The following is a 27,497-nucleotide window of genomic DNA, read 5'->3' as shown; positions in this document are numbered from 1 at the left end:
CTAATAATGAAAACACTAGCTGCAATAGGATGCAAGGTCATTGAAATTCTAAATCATTCCTTTGAAAAACGACTATGTTTTGAGGCCTGCAGAATGTAATTAAATCAATCTAAATTTGCAGAATGAAGAAGTACTTTCTCATAATTTTCCATTAGCTTATTTTGTTTTGTTTTCATTCACATGAAAAATTAGGAGAGAAATCTTCAATGACTCCCCATTATCTATGGAATAAAGCATGGGGCTTCTTATTCTGGAATTAAGATCAACCACAATTATTGCAGTGGTTTTAATAATTTCCTTGAATGGATCACTCTGGCACACAGAAGCATTGGCCCCAAGATGATAATCGGATATAGCTCCTATTTACTGAGAGCCAAGATTAGGCATTTTAACTGATTCTCAATTCTTAACAGTGATCCTGAGGTAGGTATTATTTATACCCTTTTCACAGATTAGGAGACAGGCTCATAAATGAAGAATAATATAGAAGAGATCACAGGAAGTATCTGAGCTAGAATTCAGCCCCAGCTGTGTCTAACTCCAAGCCTCTATTTTTTTTCATTGAGGTGTGCTGCTCCAAAATTACATTGTTTAATAAAAAAATCAGAGTCTATACCCTATGAGGATGGACACAGATTCCAAGTCTATTGCAGCCAACGTGTGTTAGTGGAGACATGTGTCGTAGGTCACATGTACACACTGGCTCTGCCACAACCATCCATCCATAAGCTATATAGCCAAGAGCCTTCAAGTATATTTCAATGATTAGTTTACTGTCACCATAGTTTCTTCTTCCTAGTTGGCTTCTATTAATGTTGCCTGGTCTAAAAAAGGGATAGGGGCACATTTCCAACTCTCATTTCTCTTCTGGCCATCCTGTGTACATGGGCTTATCCACATAGGACACCCTAGATAATTATGTCTCACTCAGGGATTCAGCCTCAGCCGTGTAAACTCAGGCTCTTGGGAGCTGGGATAAACCCATTGAATGCAAGCAAAATAACATGACTCAAATAGAGGACACATCCATTGGCCTTATATCTATTTTTTTTCCAGGCTTCACCTAGTCTTTTTTATCAAGATATTCCTGTTCTAGGTTCATTTATGCTAAAAGCCCAATCCTCTATCTCCACAGTCTAGTTTATCGCAGTACATCCTATGATAGCATATAGGATTCTTCTGTGTGGGGTAAACTGAGGTAAAGGGGCTTAAACTCGGCTTGAGCACAAGTTTTAGAACTGGAATCTGGACAGTATGTGAAATTTTTATGTGAATCATAGCATATATGTATTTAAAAAAACATTTGAGGGGGAAGGATCCACTGCTTTCATCAGATTCTCAATGAGATCTTTGGGCCCTCTCCCCAAATTGAGAATCACTGCCCTAAAGTTTAAGGTATAGCCAACACTTCCCTGACTTATTCTTCTCTTGTCAACTCAGTGAGTTTGGCAGGCAGACTGGTGGTCATACAATACATGGCTATCAATCTGAGTGGGAGTGGCATTAATGGAGTCCTAATAGGAAATATGCACTTTAGAATAGTTCATAAGGTTGAAAAAGCACATAGAAATGTGTAAGTCCTAGGAAGTAATAAAGTGTTGGGGTATATATCTTGGGCATCTGGTAAGTTCTGTGGAGCACCAAATGAGGAATTACATTTTGATCTTGGTCGGATGCTCACAAATAGTAGATTGACTATCACCTGGGAAAGAAACATCCCCAGGAAAATTAACCCTTCTTTTTGAAGACCTAACTATCTTCTCTGAAGCACTATAATCTCATCCAAACATCTGAAGACCCCCTCCTTTATAGTGTGCTCAAAGTTCTTCTAAACACAGCAAAATACATTGCAGTATTTGCAGAACACTACACACTAAAGAGAAGAAAAGAACATAGATCTCTTCATCCTGTAATTTTCTTTTGTCTTGGCAGTAATATTATGAAAGCATATTCATGTGATAAATGGGATGTAATGGGTGAGTGAGGAAGCATGATTCCCTGCAATTGTATGAATGTACCAGGTGGATACAGTTAACCCTAGTCTACTCCTTAATAATACTGTGTTTGCTCAAATTCCTATCACAAAGCTCTTAGCACTCTTATGTCTTACTGTGCTATTATTAGTTTCCACTTCACTTCATACCATAATATGTTTCATTTAAATCCTGGTCTATCAAATTCATCTTCACATTTATAATGCCACTTACTGTCTCATCTCTCTGGCTCAGAAGTTGCTTTTGTGCGGCATACTATGGTGCTGTATTCTGATAGATGACATTTAGAATGTGGAATGCTCAATTGCGATTCACTAGCTTGCTTTCACACACACACACAATTTATTTTTAAAAAACTGGGTTTAATAACATCCATGGTAAATTCAATTGTGATTATTATGTTGACTTCTCTGTTGTTATAAGAAAGACAATGGGATTTCTCTAAAGGGTCCTTCTTATATTTTGGACCACACCAATGAGGTCAAGGCAAAGAAACAGATGGGTGAAGGTCATGGAACATTTAAGATAATTTTTGTTTCTGATTCTAAAGGGCATTCTCTCATGGTGGATAATTTGGAAAAATATACATAAATATATAAACATGTACATGCACATAAACACAGCCCACATGTGCATATCTATATGAGGAAAAGGAAATGACCCATGCAAGTATAACGATTTTTTAACATTTTGGTGCATTTTATTTTAGTTATATTTCCCACGTATTACATGCATACACACATGAATTCATGAATCATGGCCCACTATTATTGGTTGTGTGATAAGAATCAAATCATGTTACTTCAATAAGTCTCAGATTCCTCATTTTTAAAATGGAGAAAATAATATTTCCTACCTCAGAGGGGAGTTGTGAGATCTAAATAAGTAAATGTAAAGCACTTGCACAGTCCCTGGCACAAAGTAAATACCCAATAAATGTCAGTTGTGATTGCTGTTATTGTTATTATAATTGCCCTTTACATTCAATATCCTAATAAGCTTTCTAAGTGTATCTTTTGTTTAGAGCTGAAAAATACTCTCCTCAAGGATGCATTGTGATTTATCTGTCCCCCTCTTGAGTCATTTAGATGGTTTCTAATTTTTTATACTTGACACTATGTTGAATATTATTTTAGAAACATTTTTTTGCTACATCTCCATTTACTTAGAACGGATTCATAGAGGTGGAATTCTTGTGTCTTAGATGGTTACTAATCTTGGTTACTGTATTGGATTTACTTTATTTTCCCCTTACCTGATTTGTTGCTATTTTTCTGGAGAATTTTCTTTTATGAAGAAACTCTTCTTGGGAGTTATCTTAGAATGCCATTTAATATACACAGGGTGAAAATCATACCAGGATGACAAATAACAACTCTCTCTTACATTACTCTTCCTGGCACTCCCTATTAATTATTACTGAATATATTATTACTTCCCTACTCTTTTCTTTTAAAAAATATTTATTTATTTGAGAGAGAGAGAGAGAGCGAGCACATGAACAGGGGGAGGGGCAGAGGGAGAGAGAGAGAATCTCAAGCAGACTCTCCACTGAGCACAGATCCTGACTTGGGGCTGGATCTCAACCCTGAGATCATGACCTGAGCTGAAACCAAGAGTCAGACACTTAGTCAACTGAGTCACCCGGGTGCCCACCCCACTCCTTTCTTAAGGCCTTAATTCTCCATATGTACTAAAGTCATTATAACATTAAATCCATTTGTAACCATAGTTTAGTCTAAAAGGTGCTTACTCCTGGGATAAATAATTAATATTTTAACAGAAGGGAACCCTAATGGTTGGCCATGATTTCCTGACCTTTAACCAAAACTGTAAAAGAATGGTATTTTTTTAGTAAAAGAAAATGCATATATTAAAATTAAGCTTCTGGTCAATATGGCTCAGTGAGTTTATACATTCACACATATTTTTCAGTCATATAGCAATGATAGATTAAAAGAAAAAATAGTCATGTCCATATCTCAAATATGATACATATCTCTGAAGACCAGAAACACAATAGAATCACAAAGCAGTGAGCAGGCTGGAGCAATAACCTTCCAGTGTTCTAAATCCAAAGGCAGCATTGGAGGTTTGATGGAACTTTAGAAGGATAAGGGAAAATACAAGTATTCCACTTTGTAGAAAATACCACAAGAAGAGAACAAAACAAAAACCCAAACAAATAAAACCCAAACAGGTCTCAATAGTTTTAGTAATGACATGTACTGAATTAGGTGAAGAGAAAGTCCAAATTTATATGACATTTTTCACAGGATAGAGAAAGAGGGGAGGAGAAGGGAGAGACGGAAAATATATCAATGATGGCAATAATGACAACTTAAGAGCAATAAAGTAGAGACACACATCCTAAAAGATATCAGGATGTATTATTAAAATTTGTTATTTTTGGTTAAGCGTCTCACTCTTGGTTTCAGACCAGGTAGTGATCTTCAGGTGGTGAGATCAGGCCCTACATTGGGCTTCATGCTCAGTGGAGAATTTACTTGGGTTTCTCTTCTTCTCCCTCTCCCCTCTTCAAGGCCCCCCCCCCAGGCTTGCACTCCCTGTCTCTAAAATAAGTAAATAATTTTTTTTAAAAATTGTTATTTTCATAGAGAGACAAGCCATTAGAATAGAATTGGGAACCCAGAAAAAGACACAAAAATACATGAAAATGCTATATAAAAGAGAGGTCAGCTAGTCAGTGGAGAAAAGATGGGCTACTCAATAAATGGTTCTGGTCAACTGATTATCCATCTAAAATTATATTTTCTCATCTATTACAAAAATTAATTGTATATGGTTTAGGGATGTAAATGATAAAACCATGCCTTCAAAATTATTAAATATTCGAGATAATTAAATGGTCTTGAGGTTTCTTAAAGAAGTTACAAAAAAGATACAAAGAAACACATGAAGAGATGATAATAGTAATAAATTAATCTATAATAAATTAACATTTCTATATGACAAAAAGCATAAAAATAGAGGCAACGAGTGATATCAGCATCATGGTGAAATAAAATGTTCCTCATTTTTGTCCTCTCCCCCAACAAAAATAACTTGGAATCCATCTACAGACAAAAGTGGTTTTGTGGGAACTATGAGATCCAGCAATATATATACCAAGGGACTCTGGAGGAGTTTCACCCACCCGTGCATCAGATAAGAGGCAAAAAGACCTTAGTCCTGGCTGTGGGCCCTGCAGTGGTCTATGAACCAGCTCCAGCTTCTCTCCACCAGTCTGGAAAATTCTGTCTTAGACAATCACCCACAATGGAAGAGGAGAGCCCTTGTGGAAGTGTAAGTTTACAGAGGAAAAGTTTTAGCACACCACTGGAGCAAAAAATATAAGTTTGGACATACTGAAGAGGGTAAGAAGAACAGCTTGACTTTACTGCATCACCCCTCCCCCAAGGCAGCAAAGCTTAGGGCCAAGAGAGACATACTTTGCCTATGATTTCACTCCCAGAGAAAAGTGAGAGTGTGAATACTGCACATTCCCAGCTATAAGGGATTCTGACAAAGGAAGAGGTTGATTACTCTCTCACCCCACCCAGAATACAGAATTGAGAGCTGCATAAGTAGAGAGCAAGAAGTGGCTGAGACTCTTGAGGAAATTAAAGAGATGCAGATCCTGAGGTTCCTGGGTGGCTCAGTTGGTTAAGTGTCTGACTCTTGCTTTCGGCTCAGGTGGTGATCTCAGGGTGGTGAGATCAAGCCCCACATGGAGCCCTGCATCAGGCTCTGTGTTCAGCATGGAGTCTGCTTGAGATTCTCTCATTCTGCCTCTCCCTCTGCCCCTCCCCCACTTGCACTCTTTATATATAAAATAAATAAATAAATCTTTACCAAAAAAAAAGAGAGAAATGCAGATCCTACTAACTACATCTGACAGACTCCATCAGGAAGCCTCCCCAAGAGTTAAGGAGTGTACTTGGCATAAGGAGCACTGGGTGATGTATAGATTGTTGAATCACTATATTATATACCTGAAACTAATGTAACACTGTATGTTAACCAATTAAAATAAAAACTTTAAAAAAGAAGCCTGCAAGGAGTTGTTGGAAACATCTCACTCACAGATCCCCTCAGTAGGCCCATGGGCACCCCTAGTGCTCAGAGTGCCACACTCACAAACACCTGCACCCTGTGGCTAGCTCCCTGTACACCTTTCCAGCTGTGGCAGTGACAGAGAGCTTTGGCAGAAGACAGTTGTCATAAATCTGCAGGCCAAAAAAGAAACCACAAACTTCATCTTTAGCATGACTTTTAGGAAAACAAAAATGAGGCTGTCAGCCTCCAGTTTGGTGCACTGCAGGATCTAGAGAAAGCATACAAACTTAAGATTCTACCTTAAGAGGTAGCAAGAAGTATGGAACAGGTCTGAGAAAGACTCCCAATCACTAGCAAGGCTGACAGAGGTATTTCTTTCCTGGAGGCAGTAAACACTGGAAGAGGTGACTGCTATTTCAAACGTAGAGATAGCAACACAAAATTTCAAGGAATGAGAGTAATCAAGGAAACTTACATCACCAAACGATCAATAATCTTCCAGTAGCTAGTCCCAAAGACATGAAGATCTGTGATTTATCTGATAAAGAATTCAAAATAGCTGTTTTAAAGAAATCCATTGAGCTATAAGAAAACACAGAACGACAGTTCAAAGAAATAAACAAAACAATTCGTGAAAAAAATGAGAACTTTAACAAAGGAACAGAAATCATAAAAAAAGAACCAAACAAATTCTGCAATAGAGAACAACAACACCGAACTCACCTGAAGAAAAATCTGAAATAGAAATAAGGAACTTTGAAATTCTCCAGCAGAGTAGGGCAAAGAAAAAAGAATGGAAAAAAGCAAAGAAAGCCCACTTCGTCTATGGGATACCATCATAATAACCAATTTGTGAGTTCTAGGAGTTTCAAAAGGAGAGAAGAGGGAGAATGGGTCAGAAAACTTATTCAAAGAAATAAAGGCTGAGCACATCCAAATATGCAAAGAGATTTAGATATCTAAGTGAATGAATCTCATAGGTTAAAATAAACTCAATGTAAAAAGATCTTCTTGAAGACACATTATAATAAGATTATCAAAAACAGAGATTTTAAGGAGCAAGAGAAAAGAAGATTAAAACTTACAAGGGAACCCTATGGGACTGAGAGCAAGTTTCTCAGTAGAAACCTTGCACACCAGGAAAGAGTGGGTTGATATAGTTAGAACTGAAAGAAAAAATTGCCAAGCAAGAATACTCTATCTGGCAAAGTTATCTTTCAGAAATGAAGGAGAGATAAGGACTTTCCCAGACAAAGAAAAGCTAAGGCAATCTACTACAACTGGACCTGCTTCACAATAAATGTTGAAAGGCATTATTCAAGTTGAAAAGAAAGGATGCTACTTAGTAACATAAAAATTCATGAAAATATAGAACAAACTCTAAAGGTAAGTATATAGTCAAATTCTAGAATACTCTAATACTGCAATGCGGTGGTATATTAATCACTTAACTCAAGTATAAAGATTAAAAGGCACCAACATTAAATTTAACTATATCTATAGTTATTTGTTAATGAATATACAATTTAAAAAGAAATAAATTGTGAAATCAAAAACATTAAAAGGGAGAGAGTAAAGGGGCATAATTTTGCATTGATTGAAGTTAAGTTGTTATCAGCATAAAATAGATTGCTGTGTATATGGTTCAGGTAAGCCATATAGTACCCACAAAGCAAAAACCTATGGTAGATTCACAGAAGATAAAAGAAAGTCTAGACATACCACTGGGGAAAGTCATCAACTCAAAAAGGAAGGTAGTAAGAGATGAAGACATGAATAAAGGACTTATAAAACATCCAGAAAAATTAATATCATGGCATTAGTAGGTCCTTACCTAACATTAATTACCCAAATAAAAATGTATTAAATTCTCCTATCCAATGATAGTGTGGCTGGATGAAAAAAGAAAGAAAACCTAACCATATGCTTCCTACAAGGGACTCAATTCAGCTTTAAGAACACACACACAAAAAAAAAAAAAAAAAAAAAGAACACAAACAGGCTCAAAGTGAAGGGATGGAAAAAGATATTCCATGCAAGTAGAAACTAAAAGAGAGCAGGGAAAACAAAGTTAAGCCCAAAACAGAAACCAGAGACAAAGAAGATTATTATATAATGAAAAAAGAATAGATTTATCAAGAAGATATAACAATCATAAATGTATCTGCATATAAATTGGAGCACCTAAATATATTAAGCAATACTAACAGGTCTGAAGGGAGACTTAGGCAACACTACAATAATAGCAAGGTGTACGTCATCCAAACAGAAAGTCAACAAGGAAACTTTGGACTTGAGCTGTACTTTGGACTACAGGGACCTAACAGACATATACAGTCCATTCCATCCTCAGCTTCAGAATACATTCTTCTCAAGCACACATGAAACATTCTCCAAGATCTATCATATCAGAGATAACAAACAAATCTTAGCAAATTTCAGATTAAAATTATAGCAACCATCTTTGCAGACCACAATGGTATGAAACTAGAAATCAGTAACATGAGAAAAGCAGGAAAATTCACAAATATGTAGGAATTAAACAATACAATCCTGAACAATTGTGTCAGAGAAGAAATCAAAAGACAAGTAAAAAAATCTTGATACAAGTTAAATTAGAAATACAATATACCACAATCTATGGGATGCAGCAAAGGCAGTTCCAAGGGGGACATTTAGAGTGATGAATGCCTACATCAAAACAAAAACGAAAACAAAGAAAGGTCTCAAACCACCTAATTTTAAGCCTCAGTGAACTAGAAAGCCAAGAACAAACTAAAACCAAAGTGAGCATAAGAGAAGAAATAACAAAGATCAGAGAATAAACAAATAAAATAGCCAGAAAAACAATAGAAATATCAATAAAACTAAGAGCTTGTTTTTTAAAATGATAAAAATTTGACAAATCAATAGCTAAACTGGGAAAACAAAGACTAACTAAAATAAGTAAAATCAGAAATAAAAGACAAGACAAAATACATCCTTTCATGATAAAACTCTCAGCAAATTGTATATAGAGGGAACATACCTCAACATAATGAAGGCCATATATATGACAAATATAAAGCTGATATACGAAGCAGTGAAAGACCGAAAGCTTTGCCTTTTAAGATCAGGAACAAGACAAGGGTTCCAACTCTTATCATTCATATTCAACATAGTAGTAGGAGTCCTAGGTAGAGCAATCAGGCAAGAGAAAGGACTAAAAGGCATCCAAATTCAAAAGAAAGAATTGAAATTGTCTCTGTTTGCAGATGTTATGATCTTATAGAGAAGAAATCCTGATGAACTCACCAAAAAAGTAACCAACAAATTTAGTAAAGTTGTAGCACAAAGAACCAACAGATAGTGTATATAAACAACCAAATTCTAACAACAAAACATCTGAAATAGAAATAAAGAAACAGTTCCATTTGTAATAATAGTATCAGAAAAACATAAAATACTTAGAAATGAATTTAACCAAAGAAATGAAAGATCTGTACACGGAAAACTACAAGACTTTGATGAAAGAAGCTGAAGAAGCCACAAATGGAAAGATATCCCATGCTCATAGACTGGAAGAATTAGTTTTGTTAAGGTCTCCATACGATCAAAAGTCATCTATAGATTCAATGAAATCCTTTTCAAAATTCCAATGGTATTTTTCACAGGAAAAATATTATCCTAAACTTTGTATAGAAACCCCAAAGATGAAATATCAGAAAGGGAGACAGAACATGAGAGACTCTGGGAAACAAACTAGGGGTGGTGGAAGGGGAGGTGGGCAGGGGGTGGGGGTGACTGGGTGACAGGCACTGAGGGGGGCACTTTATGGGATGAGCACTGGGTGTTATTCTATATGTTGGCATATTGAACACCAATTAAAAATAAATTTATTAAAAAAAGTAGTCACAAAAAGGGCAAATAGTGCATAATTCCTCTTTGATGGGATACTGAGAAGAGTTAAAATTACAGGGACACAGAATATTGTACCAGGGAGTATGGTAGGGAGGAATGGGCAGCTATTGTTTAGCAGTTTGTTTTGCAAGATGAAAAGAGTTCTTGAGATGGATGGTGGAGATGGACGGATGGTAGCACAACATTATATTTAATACCATTATGATTGTACATTTAAAAAACCGTACTTTTGAAAATGGTTCAGATGGTAAATTTTATAATATGTATATTTTACAACAATAAAAACTGGGGAGCTGAATGACAAAAAAAAGAAAAAAGAGCCCCCAAAGATGGGACACCTGAGTGGCTCAGCAGTTGAGCGCCTGCCTTTGGCTCAAGGTATGATCCTAGATTCCTGGATTCGAGTCCCACATCAGGCTCCTTGCATGGAGCCTGCTTCTCCCTCTGCCTGTGTCTCTGCCTCTCTCTCTCTCTGTCTCTCATGAATAAATAAATAAAATTAAAAAAAGAACCCCAAAAGATCCTGAATAGCCTAAGAAATCATGAGAAAGAAGAACATAGCTGGAGGCCTCACATTTCCTGATTTCAAACTACTACAAAACTAAAGATATCAAAACAGTATGGTTAGGGCATAAAATTAGACACATAGACCAATAGAACTGGATCAAGAGCCTAGAATGAAACCATTACATTTTATAGTCAACTAATATTTTACAAGAGAGTTAAGAAGACTTAATGGGGAGGGGCACTTGGGTGGCTCAGTTGGTTAAGTGTTTGCCTTTGGGATCAGGTCCCACATTGGAGTCCCTGCTCAGTGGGGTGTCTGCTTCTCCTTCTGCCCCTCTCTCCACTTGTGTTCTCCCTCAAATAAATAAATAAAATATTTTAAAAAATGAATACTTAATGGAGAAAGAATATTCTCTTCAAGAAATGGATGTTGAAGAACGGAATAACCATATGCAAAAGAATAAAATTTGACCTCCATCTCATGAAAATTAAATAGAAATAAATTAAAGACTTAAACATAAGACTTGAAATCATACAACTTCTAGATGAAAGCTTGGGAGAAAACCTCTTTTACATTGGTCTTAGGCAATGATTTTTTTAGGATATGAGACCAAAAACACAAGCAACAAAAGCAAAAATTAATGTTTGACTACACCAAAATAAAAAGCTTTTGCACATCAAAAGAAACAAGCAACAAAATGAAAGGCAACCTACTTAATTGAAGAATATATTTGTGAATCATAAATCTGATAAGAGGCTAATATTAAAAATATATAAAGAACTCAATAGCCCAAATCCCCCACAATTTGATTTAAAAATGGGCAAAGGATCTGAATAGACATTTTTCCAAAGGAGACATGCAAGTGTCCAAAAGGTTCATGAAGAGGTGCTTGATGTTACTAATCATCGTGGAAATGTCAGAATGGTAATCATCGAAAAGAAATGATAACAGGTGCTGGCTGGTGAGAATGTGCACGGTTGGTGAGAATATCCACTATGGAAACACTATGGAGGTTCCTCAAAAAATTTGTTAAAAACTACACTATAATCCAGAAATCCTACTTCTGGGTACATATCCAAAGGAAACAAAAACAAAACCTCAAAGAGATAGCTGCCCCCCACACATTTACTGCAGTGTTACTCACAATAGCCAAGATATGGAAACAACTTTTGCGTCCATCTATGGATGAATGGACAAAAAAAATGTGATATATCTATACAATGGAATATTATCCAGCTACATGAAAGAGGAAATCCTAGCTTTTATGACAACACAAGTGGATCTTGAGGACAGTAGACAAAGTGAAGTAACTCTGAGAAAGATAGATAAATACTGCGTGATCTCATGCAGTATATGGAATCTAGAATCACGCAGTATGTGGAATCTAGAAAAGCCTCACTCTTAAAAGGGAGTTTCCAGAGTAGGAGGATCCTAAGCTCAGCTCATCCCAAGCATACATCTAGATAACACTCACATTTGAGTAAATAACCCAGAAAATGACCCAAAGACTCGCAGAATGGATTCTCCACAGCTAAATGTAGAGAAGAGGCCACATCAAAAAGGGTAGGAAGGACAGAGACACAGTTGGGGACCAAACTGATCTGCAAGACTGTCCACAGGAGGGAGGCACACCTCGGGCATGAAGAAAGGAAAGGAGCAGACCCCATCAGGTACCCCAAGCATGGGGGCCCCACACTGGGAAGACAAATCCCCATAACATTCGGCTTTGAAAACCAGAGGGGCTTGACTTCATGAGTTCTTACAGTCAGTGGGGCTTATCACTTGGAACTTTAAAAATCAATGGGCGTATTAGCTCAGGGGGAGCTGGAGGACTATAGGAATCTGAGTTCCCACACTTAAAGAGACAGCTTAACAAAGCTCCACAGAAATATAGTATAAAAGTGGGAGTTTGAAAAATGCCTGGGGTATACAGGGAGATTTATTTATTAAACTCAGAACGAGTACTGGAGGGGCAGGAATATTTAGGAGACTTCTCCAAGAACAAAAGAGCTGGCAGGCACCATTTTCATCCCCAGTCCCTAACCTAGGTATACAAACATTTGCAGGAACCACAGCAGCTTGAACACTCTCCATCTAGCTTGGTCACACTCACTGCCCTTATACTCTTCTGTGGATCTTACCCCCTCAAACAGCCCTCAGCAGTTCCCCAAAGCTGCTGCAGGTCCCCTTTCATAATAGACCTGCACAGACCTGCTAACACCACATGCCCCACTCCCACATTCTTGTGAGGACCCTCCCCATCCAACAAACCCTTAGCAGGAGTCCCTCCAAAGCAGTGCCATAAACATGGGAGTGTGTAAGCAGCCCTGATAGGAGCCAGCACCACTCCAAAGTGACTGCTGCCCTGGGGAGAGGGGAAGATTACACACACCAGTTAGATTGCAGCTCCAGCAGTGGGCTGGGGGCAGACATCTGGCCTGGCTGTAGGCCCTGTCAACACCAATGAAAGCCTCCCAGGGGACAACACAGGGAGAGAACCCTAACAGTTCAGTTCTACTCTAAGTATGGTAAATGCCTGGTCTGATCCAACTACAGCCCAAGATGGCTCTAGAATGTCCCATTAACTACGCTGGGCCCAAACTCTGCCCAAAACAAAGAGAGGCACTCTAGTCAACTGGACTGAAGACAAAAATGGTTCAACCACAACAGTAGGGCATACACAACACACATAGGTGACACCCCTGAAGCATCAGGTTCTGCTAAACTGGGGACACTGCACTGCAGGCCACTACAAGACCTCTTCTTCCTAAGGCCACCACTATCAAGAGCAGAAGATGTAGCTAACCTTCCTAACACAAAGAAACAGACACGGCAAGTTACATGAAATGAGGAGAAAGAGGTATATGTCACAAATGAAAGAAGAAGACAAAATCACAGAATGAGAGGTAAATAAAATGGACATAAGTAATATGCTTGATAGAGAATTGAAAGTAATGGTATGTATACAATGGAATATTCCTCAGCCATTAGAAACGACAAATACCCACCATTTGCTTCAAAGTGGATGGAACTGGAGGGTATTATGCTGAATGCAGTAAGTCAATCGGAGAAGGACAGTGTATGTTCTCATTCATTTGGGGAATATAAATAATAGTGAAAGGGAATATAAAGGAAGGGAGAAGAAATGTGTGGGAAATATCAGGAAGGGAGACAGAACATAAAGACTCCTAACTCTGGGAAACGAACTAGGGGTGGTAGAAGGGGAGGAGGGAGGGGGGTGGGGGGGAATGGGTGACGGGCACTGAGGGGGACACTTGACGGGATGAGCACTGGGTGTTATTCTGTGTGTTGGTAAATTGAACACCAATAAAAATTAATTTACTAGAAAAATAAAAATAAAATTTTATTAAATAAAAAAAAAAGAAAGTAATGGTCATTAAGATACTCACTGGACTTGAGCAAGGAGCAGAGGATCTCGGTGGGACCCTCAACAAAGGCATAGAAAACATCAAAAGAAACAATCAGAGATGAAGAACTCAATAACTGAAATTAAAAACACACTAGAGGGAATAAACAGTAGACTAGGGGAAGCAGAATAGACCAGCGACCTGGAGGACAGAGTAATGGAAAGCAATTAAGCTGAACAGGAGAGTGAAAAATAATGCTAAAAATGAGAATAGATTAAGGGAAATCAGCGACACCATCAAGCATAATAACATTTGCAGTTTAGGGATCCCAGAAGGAGGAGAGAGAGAAAAGGGGGAACAAAGTTTATTTAAAGAAATAATAGCTGAAAACTTCCCTAATCTGGGGAAGGAAACAGATACCCAGATCTAGGAAGTATAGAGAGCCCCCAACAAAATCAACCCAAGAGTCCACACCAAGATACATAGTAATTAAAATGGCAAAAATTAGAGATAATGGGAGAATTTTAAAAGCAGCAAGAGAAAAGAAAATAGCTAGACAAACAAAAAGGTTAAAGAAATTTATCACCACTAAGCCAGCCTTACAAAACATGTTAAAGTAGATTCTTTGAGTGGAAAGGGAAGACCATAAGCAGGAGTAAGAAAAATAGGAAACACAAAGCAGTGAAATTAAGTATATCTACACAAATCAGCCAAGGGATTCACAAAATAAAATGATGTCAAGTATGATACTATATACCTAAAATTTAGGGGGGAGGATAAAAATTTAGTGCTTTTAGAGTGGGTTCTAACTTAAGTGACCATCAACTTAATGTAGACTGTTAGGTGCACAAAATGTTATCTTAAGACTAATCGTAACAAGTCAAAAGACTGGTAATAGATATGGAAAAAAATAAAGCAAAGGAATCCAAGTATATCAGGAAGAGTGCCAGCTAATTGCAAGAGAGCAAGAGGAGAAACAGAGAAGACCTTCAAACACAACCATAAAACAAAGAACAAAATGGCAATAAGTACATAACTATCAATAATTACTTTGAATGTACACGCACTAAATGCTCCAATACAAAGACATAGGGTGACAGAATGGATAAAAAGAACCAAGACTCATCTATATGCTGAGACTCATTTCAGACCCAAAGTCACATGCAGGTTGAAAGTGAAGAGATGGGGAAAAAAAAAGTGAATAGATGGAAAAACATTTATCATGCAAATGGGCATGAAAAGAAGGCTGGGGTAGCAATACTTATATTGGATAAAGTAGACTTAAAAAAAGAGACTGACAAGAGACAAAGAAGGACACTACATAATCATAAAGGGCACGATCAAACAAAAAGATATAACAATTGTAAATTTTCTGCACCCAACATGGGAGCACCCAGATACATAAAGCACCCCTTAACAAACACAAAGAAAGTAATTGATAGTAATACAATAATAGTAGGAGACTTTAAGACATCACTTATAACAATGGAGAGATCGTCCAAAAAAAATCAATAAGGGAACAGTGGCTTTGAATGGCACATTGGGCTAGATGGATCTAACAGATATATTCAGAACATTCCATCCTAAAACCATGGACTATACATATTTTTCAAGTGCACATGGAATATTCCCCAGAATGGATCACACATTAAGCAATGAAACAAGTCTCAACAAATTCAGAAAGATTGAAGGCATACCATGCATCTTTAAAGACAACAATGCTATAATACCAAAAATCAACCACAAGAAAAAATCTGGAAAGAACAAAAATACACGGAAGTTAAATAACTTGCTACTAAACAATGAATGGGCTAATCAAGAAATCAAAGAAGAAATCCAAAAATACACAGAGACATATGAAAATGAAAACACAATGGTCCAAATCTTTGGGATGTAGAAAATGCTATTCTGAAAGGGAACTTCATAACAATACAAGACCTGCCTCAAGAACAAGAGAAAATTTCAAACAACCTAACTTCAAACCTGAAGGAGCTACAAAACCAAGAACAAATAAAATAGAAAACCAATAGAAGGAAGAAAATAATAATAGAGCAGAAATTTAAAAAAATAGAAACTAAAAAAACAATAGAACAGATCAATGAAACCAGGAGCTGGTTCTTTAAAAAGATAAACAAAATTGATAAACCCTTAGTGAGACTCAATAAAAAAGAGAGAAGACTCAAATGAACAAAATCAGAAATGAAAGAGGAAAAATAACAACCAACACCATAGAAATACAAAGGAATATGAGAATACTATGAAAAATTATATCCCAACAAATTGGACAACCTAGAAGAAATGGATAAATTCCTAGAAACACATAAACTGCCAAAAACAAAAAAGGAAAAAAAAATTTGAACATGCCAATAACCAGCAAAGAAATGGAACCATTAATCAAAAAACACTCAACAAACAAAAGTCCAGGACCACATGACTTCACAGGTGAATTCTACCAAACATTTAAAGAAGAGTTAATACCTATTCTTCCCAAACTATTCCAAAAAATAGAAAACTTCTATGAGGCCAGCATTACCCTGATACCAAAGCCAGATAAAGACACCACAAAGGTGTCTCTATGAGGCCAGCATTACCCTGACACCAAAGCCAGATAAAGACACCACAAAAAAAAGAGAACTATAGTCCAATATCCCTGATGAACATAAATGTAAAAATCTTCAACAAAATACTAGGAAACCAATTTCAACAATACATTTAAAAAAATCATTCAACACAATCAAGTGGGTTTTATTCCTGGGTTGCAAGGGTGGTTCAGTATTTGTGAATTAATCAATGTGATACATCACATCAAAAAGAGAAAAGATAAGAACCATATGATTATTTCAATAGATGCAGAAAAAGCATGTGACAAAGTACAATACCCATTCATGATAAAAACCCTCAGGGGTGCCTGGATGGTTCAACTCATGATCTGGGGTCCTGGGATTAAGGACATAATCCTCAATGGGGAAAAACTCTGCCTGCTGCTCCCCCTGCTTGTGCTCTCTGTCAAGTAAATGAATAAAATTTTTTTTAAGATTTAATTTATTTATTCATGGGAGAGAGAGAGAGAGAGAGATGCGCACAGACACAGGCAGAGGGAGAAGCAGGCTCCCATGCAGGGAGCCTGACGTGGGACTCGATCCCAGGTCTCCAGGACCATGCCCTGGGCTGAAGGCAGCGCTAAACCGCTGGGCCACCCGGGCTGGCCAAAATCTTTTTTTTTTTTTTAAACAAAACCCCCCAACTAAGTAGGTTTATGGGAAATATACATCAACATAATAAAGGCCATGTATGAAAAACCCACAGTTAACATAATCCTCAATGGGGAAAAACTCTGAACCTTTCCCCTAAGGTCAGGAACAAGACAAGGGGAAAAAAAAAAAACGACAAGGATGTCCACCCCCAAAACAAATAATCCAATTAAAAATGGGCAGAAGACATGAACAGACATTTCTGTTTTGGGGGTGTTGAGTTTTGTAACTTCTTAGAAGTAAAGAGACATCCAGATGACCAACAGATACATGGAAAGATGATCATCATCACTCATCATCAGGGAAATACAAATCAAAACTGCAGTAAGCTATCACCTCACACCAGTCAGAATGGCTAAAATCAGTAACACAAGAAACAACAGGTGTTGGCGAGGATGTGGAGAAAAAAGAACCCTCCTGCACTGTTGGTGGGAATGCAAACTGGTACAGCCACTCTGGAAAACAGTATGGAGGGTCCTCAGAAATAGAACTACCCTATGATCCAGCAATCACATTACTGGGCATTTTACCCAAAGGATACAAGAACATTAAATCAAAGGGATACACGCGCCCCTATGATTAGAACAGCATTATTTACAATAGCCAAGATATGGAAGCAGCCCAAGTGTGTGTGCGTGGGTGTGTATGTGTGTATGTAACGGAATATTTTCAGCCATAAAAAAGAATGAAATCTTGCCATTTCTTCCAATCTTCAACAACATGGATGGAGTTAGAGAATACAATGCCAAGTGAAATCAGTCAGAGAAAGACAAATACCATATGATTTCACTCATATGTGGAATTAAGAAACAAAACAAATGAGCAAAGGGGGAAGAAAGTGACAAACCTAAACAGATTCTTAACTATAGTGAACAAACTGATGGTTACCAAAGGGGGGGGGCGGGGAATGGAGGGATGGGTGAAATAGGTGATGGGCATTAAGGGGCACACTTGTGATGAGCACCAAGTGTTGTATAGAAGTGGAGAATCACTATATTGTGCACCTGAAACTAATATAACACTGTGTGTTAACTAACTGGAATTAAAATGAAAACTTTAAAAAATAGGATGGTGCTGTGGGGATAGGAAAACATTTGGATGTCCTAGGGGTCAAGCAAGTGTTCATATTCTCATGCTCTATCACATCATATCACATTGAATCATGTTGTGTTGTTCCACACTATGCTATATTAATGATATGTTATTTAGTTGTATGTCAGAATGAGATATGACCACATTTGACAGATTTAGTTACCTTAAAATTTAGACCTTCTATTATGTCAAAAGCTGGGAGAAATATTAACATTGCATAAACTAGAAGAAGGACAGTATTTTCAGTATACCAAGAAGATTCAATCGAGAGTAAGAAAAAGACCAAAAGCAGTAGAAAAAAATTATTTTAATACGTGAATGATTAATTCATGAAGAAAGATAAAGCTAGTATTTAACAAACCTAAGTATTCTATCCTATGAAAAGGGATCTTTGTCATTCTGTTTTTGCCATGTCATTCAATAAATATTTCTTGCATGAATGAACAAATAAATGAAAAGATGCTCAGTGTCACTAGCAGTCAGGACCATGCAAATTAAATAACAATGAAATACAATTATCCTCACTGGTACTGCACAGGTGAAGAGATCAATGAAATCTAATGGGATCCCTGGGTGGCTTAGCGGTTTAGTGCCTACCTTCAGCCCAGGGTGTGATCCTGGAGACCCGGGATCGAGTCCCTTGTCGGGCTCCCTGCATGGAGCCTACTTCTCCCTCTGCCTGTGTTTCTGCCTCTGTCTCTCATGAATATATAAAATCTTTTTTCTTAAACGAAATCTAATATAATAGGATCAGGATAATGGGTGCTCTGATACACTGTTCATGGGAATCTGAACTCACTGATGCTCTGCCAAAAACCTATGGAGAAAGGAAAGTTTATTCAAGAAAGGAAACTGAAAATATTAATTGGCAACTAGGGATATAGTAAAATCACATTCATATCAATATAAATTCTTACATGGAGTCTCATATAAAATAATTACAAAATAAAACAGAAACAAGTGGTTTTCAAGTCTATGGAGTGAGAGACAAAAAATCACTAAAAAATTAAATCCCTCTATATTTAATTAAAAAGTAAAGGCAAACAAAAACCAGAATACTATGTGTTAACACCAAATATTATACTAATTAGTATGAATCCACAATAATATTCCACCTCCATTAGGATGTGAATCAATAGAAAGGAAAGATACCCCATTAACAAAGCAATGGGGAAAATCACATCATTACTAATCAAGAAACAAATACAAAAGTAACAATTTTATCTTTCAAAATACTTAGGATTACTGTTGATGATAGTGAAAGCTGGTGATAGACCATGTATTATAGTGTGAACTTTTACAGACCTTTGGCAGACCTATAATCTGATGCTATATTATAACTTGAAATACCACTTCTACAGGGGAATTCATGGAGCATCCAGAAAGAAGTTGCAGTTCAGTGGGAGGAATACAATTAGCTGACAGCCTTTTGCTGTGGCACCTTCATAATCTGTTGCAACGTTTGATCCAAGGTGATGCTCTAACCTGGCAGCCGACAGAGTATGGTAGGGGTACCAGGCTTGCCCATTCCTGCCTAACATAGAACACTTCTATGAACAATCACCACAATGCCTCTTTTGGGCTGGGAAAGGCTTTCTCAGAGCTCCACCACGGTCTGAGAATTCCCCCAAACAAGTCTCCTTCTCTCCCTCTATTCTTTCACAGGTGTCTGACCTATATTATGGGGACTCCCTCCTTGCCTCCTCCTACGCCCTCTACTGTGTATCTTTCATAGGTACGTCCCTATAAATCTCTTGCACTTCTAACTCCCTCTTGGCATCTGATTCCCACAAGTTTTAAACTGACAAAACCATCGATTTTACTTCGGGGAATTTATACCAAGGAAGTATTCCCAAATATGGAGCAAAGCTCTATACATAAATATCCTCATCTAGCATCATAATATCCAAAAATATGAGGAAAATCCTGATAATTTCAACAACTGGAAAACGGCCAAGAAAAACTTCAGAATATTTTGTAGCTGGTAAACTCATACATATGGACCATTTATAACAACACGGAGAATGTTTGTTATGTGAAATGGATAGCAAATAAAGTTGCACATGAAGTATTATCACAATTATATAAGCAATTAAACCAAAAAAGAACTAAAACAAAATCACATCGAAAACTGACCCAACGTAAGTTATGACACAGGTCTGAATAGTTTTTTTTAAGTTTTTTTTTGATATTTTATTTATTTATTCATGAAAGACAGAAAGAGGCAGAGACACAGGCAGAGGGAGAAGCAGGCTCCATTCAGGGAGCCCGACGTGGGACTCGATCCTGGGTCTCCAGGATCACACCCTGGGCTGCAGGCAGCGCTAGACCACTGAGCCACCCGGGCTGCCCTGAATAGTTAACAATAATAAAAGGTTATGGTATTTTAGGTATTTGGTGATAAACTGTATTTTATTTTATTTTTTTAAAACTGTATTTTAAAGATAGTAATACAATCTTTTTAAGAGCTAACAGTAACTCCAGTGCTTGAATTTAGTGGCAATTAATATGCTATAGTTCCTGTGAATAAATATAGTATAAAGATGTCAAGAATCTATCCCTGAGACCATCTGATGTTTATTGAAAAGGAGATAGGATATTGTCTTGAAACTGAAAGGCAAAATTGTCTCATATGGTATGGGAGGCATGCGCCGATTGAGACCAGCAGGTGAAGGTGAGCAATGCTCACAGTTGTAATACACATTTCCTGTCCACCGAGCAGCCAAATCCATACAGCTTTTCGATTATGTGTATCCAATGCTTCCATTTGATTAGTCCTGGGACATTTCATATATCCCTTCCAACTGCTCTCTTTTCATTGCACTTTCCTCATTTTTTGGTGTCATCTTAAAACTTCACTTTGGCCTCCCAGTATATTTAATCTCTTCTAATGTCATACTATCTTTCTTTGACAGTATCTCAGAGCAGTACACAACAGTGACCATCTGAAAATTGGCATGTAAAATTTTTTTAGAAGATTTTGTTTATTCATGAGAGACACACACACAGAGAGGCAGAGACACAGGCAGAGGGAGAAGCAGGCTCCCTGTGGGGAGTCCAATGAGGACCTCCATCCCAGGCCCCGGGATCTTGGCCTGAGCCAAAGGCAGACGCTCAACCACTGAGCCACCCAGGTGCCCCTGGAATTTTAAATCTTTTAGTAACTAAACAAATGCTCAAAAAGGGTAAAGTTACCTGATTAAAGAATAAATCCAGGAATTCATGCTGTTCTATGAGGGCGTTTATGCGCCAGAATCCATTCAAAGTAACTGAAATATTTTTAAAGTTATGTTTCTTAGATGTTTACACATTCTTGATAAAATCCTTTGGCTCTCTTTTGAAACTCACCCCATAGAACAAAGGGTTCAGATATATAACATAACTAATACATTAGGATCACCTGGAGGAGTTGTTAAACCATGGGCTTCTGGACACTGCCCCCAGAGTTAATGATCTGGGTTGGGGGGAGCAGAGAATTTGCACTTTTAACAAGCTCCCAGGTGTTGTTGATATTGCTACTCTGGGAACCACACTTGAAGACCAGTGCCTTAGAATCTTATTTTCTACCCCTATTATTTCACTGAAATTGCTGTTGTTAAGGTCAAGCAGCCCACCTCCTTGTAGCCAAATCTAATGAGCACCTCTAATAACACCTAACATTCTCAGCTTGACCATAAGACTTCTTGAAATAGGTGCCTGGGTGGCTCAGGGGTTGAGCGTCTGCCTTTGGCTAAGGGCATGATCCAGGTTCGGGATTGAGGCCCATCAGGCTCCCCATAGGGAGCCTGCTTCTCCCTATGCCTCTCTCTGTGTCTCTCATGAATAAATAAAATCTTAAAAAAAGACTTATTGAAATAGTCTCCTCTGTTGGTTTTCACATATTATCTTTCTTTATTGGTTTTTCTTCTTCCCCACTGGCCATTTTCCTCCTTATTTTCTTTCAAGGATACTCCATCTCTAAATGGAAATGTTTGGAGTTTCTCAAGTTTTGGCTCTAGACCTTCCTTTCTTCTCTACACCCTATTCCTAGGTACGCTCATCTAGATCCATATATTTACATACAATGGTTATGGTGATTATCCTGAATTAATATCTCTATCCTTTGCTCTGAACTCATTTTCCTCAACTACCTAACTTGTTTCCATTTGGAGAGTCCATAAATGTCACAAGATTAACTTGTCTGTTATAGAACACTTTTCTCTCCTAAACCTGTTCCCATAGTATTCCCTATGTCAATAAATGGGATCAAATTGATCAAACTCTCAAGCTAGAAACTAAGTCATCTTTGAATCCTCCTTTATCTTCTCTCTTTCTTCCCTATCACTTCCTACTCCATATCCAAACAATAAATAAGAACACTTGCTTCAACCTCTAAAATGTATCTCAAATCTTCTCCATCATCATCACCTTGTTCCAAGTTCAACACCTATTGACTGTATTACTGTAGCAATCTCCTAACAAAAACTTCTATCATCCCCCACTAAACATTTTCTTCACTATAACTGGATCACATCAGCCCCCTTACATAAAGCTCACAGTGGCTTCTAATTATAATTAGAATAAATACCAATTCCTTTCCATGTCCAATGGAAGCTCTTGATAGGCTGTCCTCAGTCTACTTCTTCAATCTCATTTGGTCTCACTCTCCCCTATGTTTCCTAAATTCCAGCCAGGCTAATTGTCCTTTCAGTTTCTTTGCAAAGCACAATAAGTACATTCCCTTGTTAGAATCTTTGCAAACTTTTCCCCCTTTCCCTGGGATTCTTTTCTCCAAACTTGTATGGTTTTATTTCTTTTTAAAATTTTTTAAAATTTAAATTCAATTTGCCAATATATAGTCTAACACCCAGTGCTCATCCCATCAAGTGCCCTCCTCAGTACTCATCACCCAATCACCCCATCCCCCCATCCACCTCCCCTTTGGCAACCCTTTGTTTGTTTCCCAGAGTTGGGAGTCTCTCATGGTTTGTCTTCCTCTCTAATTTTTCCCCACTCAGTTTCTCTTTCCCTTATGGTCCCTTTTACTATTTCTTATATTGTCCTTCTCCAATTGGCTTATTTCACTCAGCGTAATACCCTCTAGTTCCATCCATGTGGAGGCAAATGGTATGTATTCATCCTTTCTAATGGCTGACTAATATTCCATTGTATATATAGACCACAGCTTCTTTATTCCAAACTTGTATGGTTTTATTTCAAATATTCTCTACTCAGAAAGGCCTTTCTTGACTATTCTGACTAAAGGAAGATCACCTGTTACTCATCATATCAAGTCCATTGTTATTGCCCTCAGAGCACAATATATAACCCCTGTATGTTTCTATCTACTTGGTTACTGTCCATTTCTCTTCTAGAATGTCTACGATGAAGAGACCTTGTCTATTTCATCCCTTACCATATTTCTAGAATCTAGTTCAGTGCCTGGAAATTAGTAGGCATTCAACAGTTATTTTATTGACTTTATAAATAATCTTTAAGTAAGTAATTAAACACTTATAAATGTATATATATTATAAAATTACAATTTTATGTGGCCATCCCAATGTGTGCTTATTTGTAAATTAATAAACATGGTTTTCCCATGATTGCTGGAGAAGTCCTCAGTATTCATTGTTAAGAGAAGTGAAATCTTCTCCAGGATGATGAAATTTTAGGAGTTCATACCTGAAACACACACACACTACACATACACACACAGGCATATACACAGAAGTTGGCCTTGCATATTGAGAGTAGAGAGTATGGGTGATCTTTCCCAATAATTTTTATATGCTCTAAATATTCATATACAATAATAGCTTACAAAAAAAACAATAATAGCTTACATGTTTCTATGTATCAGGTATTTTGCAGAGTGTTTCAAGTGTATTATCTTATTTAACCATCCCCTAAACTCATGATGTTGGTAACATTTTTGTTATTTTAAAGATTACTTATTTGAGAGAGAGAAAGAAAGAGAATGAGCCAGAGGGGCAGAGGGAGAGAGAGACTCTGCACTGAGAAAGAGCCCAACATGGGCTGGATCTCATGGCCCTGAAATCATGACCTGAGCTTCATGAAACCAAGAGTCTGACAATCAACTACACCACCTGGGAGCCCCATTTTCTTTATTTTATACATCAATGAAACTGAAGCACAGAGAGGTAATTAATATTCCAAAGGTCATACAACCATCACATGCCAGAGATGAGGCTAATCTGACTTCAAAATCTATCCTCCCAAATTCCACAGTATACTTTCTTCTAAAGAACATATATTAAAAAAAAAAAACTACTACAACAACTAATAAACCTATTACAATGGTTACATTTCATACATTGCTCGAATCTCATTTACATTTCTGGGTATTTATCAGAGAATATAGCTTTGCCTGGACCTCTCTACAGAGATGAAATCATTTCAATTTTATAAACCATGTAAAAAAAAAGGGGCTGTTTATTTGTGTCTAATGAATGTCTCTGTGACAAAGGAAGACTTGAAGCACAGATGGGTTTGGGAGAAATAGTCTAAAGTAGCATACAAAAAAGTCAGAAGTTTCTCTTATGTCTCCTTTTTTAACATTCGTGTGCACTCTTTTATTGTTTTAAGTTTTTTTTTTAATCCCAGTGAACTAACATACAGTGTTAGTTTCAGGTACACATTATAGTAATTCAACAATTCCACATATCTTCTGGTGCTCATCACAATCCTGTGCATTTTTTATTCCACAAAAAGCTTTACACCTTTTGAAGTCTAAATATATTTCAAATTACCCATGAAATTGCTTTAAAACGCCTACCTCCCCCCCCCCCGAAATGTTCAAGTAAACTGATTCAAAGAATGACATCATGTATATCCTGTTGCTTTGCAATCTATCTAGTACACGGCACAAATTTGAAAAAATAAAAGTGGCTGAAAAGATTCCTAAACTTTCCATTCTTTTATGCTAAGTAAAATGATTATCTGCTTTCAGGGTAACCTGCTCAGAGAAGGTGCAGAGGTGATGACAGCAAACCCTCAGGCTCCATAAGAAGTCATTTGTAGGAGCAACAGAGGAGAATGATGCCCCTGCCCCGGCCAGGCTGAGTCTAAAGTACCTGGAGTACACCCCTGGCCTACTCCTGCTCAACTCTTCTACAGCCTGTGCTTTTATGATGAGCAAATAAAAGCAATGATTTTTAAAACATTGCATCTGCATGTCCCAAGGTAAGATAATTATCCACAGTGTTACACTTTATATACTTAAAAAAAATAATGAGCAACCCTATAAAACTTTTCTTGATTTTAGAATCAGGAAAATGCTTGCCTTGTGGAAAACTCTATGGTACACTATGATGTGGTCTTTTTTTTTCTGTTTTTAACCTTTGCTGTTGAAGTTGTCACTTTTCCTGTTGGGAAGTAAGATTAAATTTTCACTTTGGTAATAATAACATCTCTAGATCATTTGTTCCTTTATCCCAGACAACTGTCTTTCCCTTTTCTCTCTATAATCTTTAAGCTTACATCTGATGTTTATCCTAAGTTATCTGTTGTCTATGTATATTTTTTTTAAATTTAATATCTCCCCTCTGATACTCCTCAGAAGTGCCTAGATTACAATAATGAGACAAAACAAACACTTTAGAGCTATTTTAAAAACATGAATTCAAACCATGTAGCTCTATAAATCACTGGTGAATGCTGGGACCACAGAGGGATTAAATTTAACTAGTGCATGGATCATTTTCATCTGGGAAATCCTCACTTCAATTTCAAGCTAATTTTGCTTCTAATTTTTTCTATATGAAAAGAAAGTGTTTCTACTCTAAGAAGTTCACTGCATTTGGAATCATTACATACTGCAAGCTTCAGAATTGAGAAGGATTTTTTTATTCTGACCTTTTTGGGCATGTGTATGGATTGGTTTTATGAGTTGTTCTTGAAGAGCTCACAATCTGGAACCTATTTGCCTATGTGCCTAATTTTAAAACTAGACTCATATAAAAACAAGAATTCCCATTAATTTTGAAGACTTCCAAGTTATACTGCATTGTTTTTCCAGGTTTACTGTTCCTGAAAGGGTGACCATGGAGGATGATTTGAGAGTGGATGAAAGTTTGTTGATGCAGTTCTGTTTTTTTTCTCTCTGCGTGGTATAGAAAAGAGCAAAGATACTGAAACTTGACAAATTTCTTGGCATCTGACAATAAAAACTCTATATCACCATATCAACAGACAGAATAAACTTTTCCACCATATTAAACCCCTACCATTAAGAGACTAGTTTGATTCTGACAATATCAGATAGTCCCTCTTGTTTGTAGAGAAAGTTCATTTTACTATTAACAATGATATTCAGTGGGGTCATTCTTTTATGTTACTAATGCATTTATTTATTTTTTAAAATATTTTATTTATTTGAGAGAGTACAGAGGGAGAGGGAGAGGGTGAAGCAGACTTCTCGCTGAGCAAAGAGCCCAACACAGGGCTCGCTCCCAGGACCCTGAGATCATGACCTGAGCTGAAGGCAGACATTTAACTAGCTCAGTGACTGAGCCACCCAGATACCCCTTGCTAATGCATTTTTTTAAAGATTTTATTTATTCACAAGAGACACAGAGAGAGAGAGGCAGAGACACAGGCAGAGGAAGAAGCAGGCTCCGTGCAGGGAACCCAAGGTGGGACTCGATCCCGGGACTCCAGGACCATGCCCTGGGCCGAAGGCAGGCACTAAACCACTGAGCCACCCAGGGATCCCCCTTGCTAATGCATTTAATACAGAACTCTGCATTTTAACAACTTCTCCCTTAGGAGGATCAATTGAATGGTATAGATAATAGTCTACAGTAAGACAACAAATGAACAAATATGTGAATTCTATTCAATAGCTTCTCTATTAAGTAATTTGATTTCTCTAAAATTATGTAGTTATTAAATTTGTTTTTATAATAAGAATCTAAGTTTTTTTTAAAGATTTTATTTATTTATTCATGAGCAACAGAAAGAGAGAGAGAGAGAGGCAGAGACACAGGCCAAGGGAGAAGCAGGCTCCATGCAGGGAGCCCAATGTGGGACTTGATCCCCGTTCTCCAGGATCAGGCCCTGTGCTGAAGGCAGCACTAAACCGCTGAGCCACCCGGACTGCCCACGAATCTAAGTTTTTCTGATCACCATTTCCCTTTGCTAAAGCACAATAAGGCATTGAATTAAAGCACTGATTCTCCATGGGTTTCCATTTACCATAGTTTGGTCAGTAAGTATAGCCCAATTGAAGGTCTTTCTTGGCTTCCACTGTACGTCCATTTTTTTACTCACCTCCATCCTCATCCCCAGCCTTGTTGTTTACATGTGAGTGAGAGGAAAAAGA

Source organism: Vulpes lagopus, chromosome X (assembly GCF_018345385.1).
Source record: "Vulpes lagopus strain Blue_001 chromosome X, ASM1834538v1, whole genome shotgun sequence".
Taxonomy (NCBI): domain Eukaryota; kingdom Metazoa; phylum Chordata; class Mammalia; order Carnivora; family Canidae; genus Vulpes; species Vulpes lagopus.
The sequence above is the reverse complement of the archived record's forward strand: the minus strand, read 5'-3'. Positions refer to the sequence as shown.